We start from the raw sequence: 5,471 nt of genomic DNA, 5'->3' as shown, positions 1-5,471 counted from the left end.
GTAGACCTACATGTTAAAAAGAAAATGTATAGTTCAAATTGTTCACATGCAGAAAATCATTTTATTCGCCGCGTACAATATACTGAAAAGGGATGCTCCTCTTTGAAAAAGAGAAATTCCATCCAAAATAGAGAACGGATGACAGAGGGATATGGGTCAACAGTGGTATTACAACCGCCTGTTATCATGGTTATGATCACCACCGACCCCTTTCCCCACCCCCCCCCCCCCCCTCTATAAAAAAAATCCTATATATAGTTACGAGGTGATATGCTGAAAACTACTTCTTTTAAACCTATGATAGACCTTTAAACCTATACCATCTTCCATATGCCTGTTACACAGGCTTCCTATGCCTGCGCCGGTTCAATTAATTAAGATTAGTAAACACGGAGATCCATTAAAATACATAAGTCTGAAACATATATTTTGTGCCAATGATAATTCCAAAGAGGTATTTATTAATATTCAGTGTCAAAGGTACACCGATAATAAATTCCGAGTGTGACAACTGGCATTTCCGATTTCAAACAACAATATTACAAAAACAGCTACATGCAAAGCTTTACAATGTTTATTACAAGAATGATAGCAAAAGAGCAAAGTAAACTACACTGTACAGTAGAAACATATTAGGGAATAGAAGAAAAGAATAGATGTTCATATGAAGTACAAATGATAAAACACAAGTCGTTCGTCAGTAAGCACTAAATACATCGATCAGGCGGAGAGCGTTGCCTGAACAACGACAGCAGTCCCAACTCTTGTCCCGAGGGAAATGGAAGTGGAACCATGGTGGAACCATGGTGGAACTCTGTTAAGAAACAAAATCAAGGCAGGTCTTAAAAAGCTGCGACATAGTAACTTCTGGGGGAAGTTACATCACACGTCTATCTGCCTTGAAGTCTAAACTTGCTCTCTCCTACTTAATCAATAATAATTCTTCTTTATATGGAACACAGTAATTCAACAAGAGTATTTATCGTCTTACAAGTAGTTATTGGGCTATCACTAAACTATCTAATCAAAAGTATTTTACAATGACTGAAATATCTATAAATAGGTCTGGCTTGTGAAAAGTGGTATCTTAATTCATACACAGTCACAACCATCTTGTATCAAAAGTTAAGGAATAAACACATGAAAATATAACAATGGGTTTTCCAACGTAAGGAGAATCACACTAAACAGTATCGTACAATTCATTCAAATTGCATTAGGAACTTGTGATATCTCTATAATTTACTAGAATAGAACATGAATATACTTTTAGGAAGGTGAGTGTTCGCTTACCTGTTAAGAAACAAAATCAAGGCAGGTCTTAAAAAGCTGCGACATAGTAACTTCTGGGGGAAGTTACATCACACGTCTATCTGCCTTGAAGTCTAAACTTGCTCTCAACGAGAAAGCCAATCTTTCTTCCAAACCAGGCAAACAACCCCACTATTCCCTATCCTCAAGACAAAGGGGTACCAGTAAATGTATCCACTGGTCATTCATGATTTATGTACTCTACGAATAAAGGAAGTGGTCTGGGTTTAAGACATAAACAAGGCCTATAGAATAGGGGTCTTTTTGTTCCCATCTCTTTGTTTCACCAGTAGCATATACCAGAGAGGTGATCTTAATAGAAACATAGTTTAAAGGTACACTTTAAATAGGGGTTCAACAATTTAAAGTAATATAAGCTTACTCAAAAATAGAAAATAGGTTTACTCAAAAAATAGAATATACCTTGATAATAAACAGGGTCTGACACTCTCCCCTCCTAGAATCATGGCGTCCCGACATCTTTAATTACAAGTTAATACAATAATACATTTCAGCAGACTTTTAGAGGACAGAGAGAGATTAACCAATCTCATACTTTCCTACCTAGATGGCAAGATGTAATTCTCTGTAGATGACCTCAACATTGGGTGCACCTCTTCAGTCAAACACCGCATCCAGCTGAATGATCCCTCCTTCCACTATGCTTCATTCTTGGGTAGAATGAGCTTCACCCGAAAGGTGGTGGCAGTTAAGGATTTCATTGGTTTTGGTGCTATAGTACTTATGAAAAAACTTGTAAAATAAAAATAACTAGTGCCAGCGTTGTCGTCTCTGACTGAACGCAAACCTAATTGTCAGTGTGAAAGTGCAGATGGGCCTCGATGTACCCAATGTATGGAACTTCTGATTCCACCTGCACCAAACACGAACAGGTCGTCATGGATTCCAAGTGACGGTGCGCTAACTTTTTGTGATAACAATAAGCAGATATGCATGTCACTTGGGATCGACCTAGTGTCCATAAGGCACTCATAGGGCACACACCCCGTCAACCTCAGCCCAGACAGTGAATTGGGTACCCACTAGTGCGGCTGGAGATTTATCAGATGTGGCCCGATGAGATGGCGTCATCTGCAAACTCATAATTGCAGATCGCCTTATGGGACACTTCTTAGGTTTATCTTTGGCCACCTGTTCGGCCAGAAACTTCACTAGCTCTGCCTTAAACTTAGGCTTAGAGTCAGACATTTTTTAAAAGATTATAAAGCTAAACTATCCAAAAACAGGGTTAACAAAATAGTTTCAGATATTAAGGTGCCTAAATATACTATTTATAACACCAATCAGGATTCAAGAACGTTCTAATTATTATATAAAATACAAAAATAATTATATGATGAAAATATTGATATAGTAAAATAAAAACCACAATAACAACTGAGCTGGACAAGCTACCCCTTGTAGTAGGGCTGCTACTGATTTGACCTGAACAACAGCAAAAAATTTGATAAGGTCACACTTCAAATTATTAAGACCACTTCCAAATATACGCTATGTCCAACTGAGTGTTTTACAAGTTGTGGCAATCAACATAACAACAATCATACACAGAAAATAGTTAGTCTCTTCCTAGCAAAGAGAGAGAAAGAGAACCTAATACTCAATTAAAAGCCATTTGAAAAACGTATTATCTAAACAGAATTTTCCTTTTGGGAAAAACAACTATTATTTTCCAAGAAAATTTAGCATCCGGGCAGTGCCTCCATTTGTTACACAGGCTTCCTATGCCTGCGCCGGTTCAATTAATTAAGATTAGTAAACACGGAGATCCATTAAAATACATAAGTCTGAAACATATATTTTGTGCCAATGATAATTCCAAAGAGGTATTTATTAATATTCAGTGTCAAAGGTACACCGATAATAAATTCCGAGTGTGACAACTGGCATTTCCGATTTCAAACAACAATATTACAAAAACAGCTACATGCAAAGCTTTACAATGTTTATTACAAGAATGATAGCAAAAGAGCAAAGTAAACTACACTGTACAGTAGAAACATATTAGGGAATAGAAGAAAAGAATAGATGTTCATATGAAGTACAAATGATAAAACACAAGTCGTTCGTCAGTAAGCACTAAATACATCGATCAGGCGGAGAGCGTTGCCTGAACAACGACAGCAGTCCCAACTCTTGTCCCGAGGGAAATGGAAGTGGAACCATGGTGGAACCATGGTGGAACTCTGTTAAGAAACAAAATCAAGGCAGGTCTTAAAAAGCTGCGACATAGTAACTTCTGGGGGAAGTTACATCACACGTCTATCTGCCTTGAAGTCTAAACTTGCTCTCTCCTACTTAATCAATAATAATTCTTCTTTATATGGAACACAGTAATTCAACAAGAGTATTTATCGTCTTACAAGTAGTTATTGGGCTATCACTAAACTATCTAATCAAAAGTATTTTACAATGACTGAAATATCTATAAATAGGTCTGGCTTGTGAAAAGTGGTATCTTAATTCATACACAGTCACAACCATCTTGTATCAAAAGTTAAGGAATAAACACATGAAAATATAACAATGGGTTTTCCAACGTAAGGAGAATCACACTAAACAGTATCGTACAATTCATTCAAATTGCATTAGGAACTTGTGATATCTCTATAATTTACTAGAATAGAACATGAATATACTTTTAGGAAGGTGAGTGTTCGCTTACCTGTTAAGAAACAAAATCAAGGCAGGTCTTAAAAAGCTGCGACATAGTAACTTCTGGGGGAAGTTACATCACACGTCTATCTGCCTTGAAGTCTAAACTTGCTCTCAACGAGAAAGCCAATCTTTCTTCCAAACCAGGCAAACAACCCCACTATTCCCTATCCTCAAGACAAAGGGGTACCAGTAAATGTATCCACTGGTCATTCATGATTTATGTACTCTACGAATAAAGGAAGTGGTCTGGGTTTAAGACATAAACAAGGCCTATAGAATAGGGGTCTTTTTGTTCCCATCTCTTTGTTTCACCAGTAGCATATACCAGAGAGGTGATCTTAATAGAAACATAGTTTAAAGGTACACTTTAAATAGGGGTTCAACAATTTAAAGTAATATAAGCTTACTCAAAAATAGAAAATAGGTTTACTCAAAAAATAGAATATACCTTGATAATAAACAGGGTCTGACATGCCTATAATAGCACACTTGCATCCAAGTGGTGTACAATTATCTATTAAACGACCATTACCGGAGTCGAAAATAACCCCCTATTTGCATACTACTTTACGGAACATTTAAAAAAAGGGACTCCATTTCCGTACAAACAGGTAGAAAATGTGCTCTAAATGAAACGCTCTCTTTTTTAATTATCGAGTACACATTCACAGAAAGTATTCATTTTCGCAAAAACAGGTATATGCATTAACATGTTAGTAAATCGTGAAAATAATAATGACCCCCTTTTCGTGACATTTCATACTCTTCCGAAAAAAGAAAAAAAAAATTCAACCACGAACATCCCAAAAAATATTAACCGGTTTTACGCGAAATTGTAATCATCAATGCGTACACAAACAGGTGACAATGATGTCAAAATGAAGTGATACCGCAGGGGCTTGCTTACTCGGGGAAAACGCTCCTTTTTGACAGGTTCAGCAATGCTCCACATCGCCGTCGTGTCGGGGAGAGTAATAATCCATCCCCGTCAATGCGTCGGAGTTCGGTGGAGTATTTTAGCTTCTCTTCATTTCAAGTCTACAACCATGATAAGCAGTGGCTAGCAGTGGCTGATTGTGGGTGTATATATTTTATAATCATAAGTGTCCTTTCCTCTCTTTTTTTTCTTTTAGAGAGAGGGGGCGCTAGAGACCATAATGCCTCCCTAAAATATCGGAACCGTTTGTTGTTCTTGTTGTTGTAGCCCGTCAGGGATATTTCTTGTTACACTTGACTCTCCCCCCCCCCCCCATGCACCCCACCCCTCGCTGGGTCAAAATGTGGTACTTTTCATTCTTCTAGTCAGCATTTTTAGGCCATCGTGTGCCCCTCCCTCCCCCCCCCCCCACGTCAAAGTTTACATCTGGATTCGCAATATTCATTGTTTAGTGTAATTATTGTGGCACAGGTTTGGTTTCGTGTTGTAATAATATGGAGTCCGGAGTGGACATGCATGCTTTTAGTTTTCAACTGATAATGGA

The 5,471-nt window shown here is 37.7% G+C and overlaps 2 long non-coding RNA genes across 2 annotated transcripts; both read right to left on the bottom strand.

Annotated features, from left to right (window-relative positions):
- Positions 1–427: 427 nt before the first annotated feature.
- Positions 428–2,702, bottom strand: LOC115923466. Its single transcript, XR_004063898.1, has 2 exons — positions 1,294–2,702; positions 428–814 (listed from the first exon to the last, which is right to left on the bottom strand). It is a non-coding gene; the product is annotated as an uncharacterized LOC115923466 (long non-coding RNA).
- A 429-nt stretch (positions 2,703–3,131) lies between these two features.
- LOC115923467 lies at positions 3,132–4,464 on the bottom strand. Its single transcript, XR_004063899.1, has 2 exons — positions 3,998–4,464; positions 3,132–3,518 (listed from the first exon to the last, which is right to left on the bottom strand). It is a non-coding gene; the product is annotated as an uncharacterized LOC115923467 (long non-coding RNA).
- Between the last annotated feature and the right edge of the window lie 1,007 nt (positions 4,465–5,471).

Source organism: Strongylocentrotus purpuratus, unplaced genomic scaffold (assembly GCF_000002235.5).
Source record: "Strongylocentrotus purpuratus isolate Spur 01 unplaced genomic scaffold, Spur_5.0 spur5_scaffold_14, whole genome shotgun sequence".
NCBI classification, from domain to species: Eukaryota; Metazoa; Echinodermata; class Echinoidea; order Camarodonta; family Strongylocentrotidae; genus Strongylocentrotus; species Strongylocentrotus purpuratus.
The sequence above is the reverse complement of the archived record's forward strand: the minus strand, read 5'-3'. Positions and strand labels throughout refer to the sequence as shown.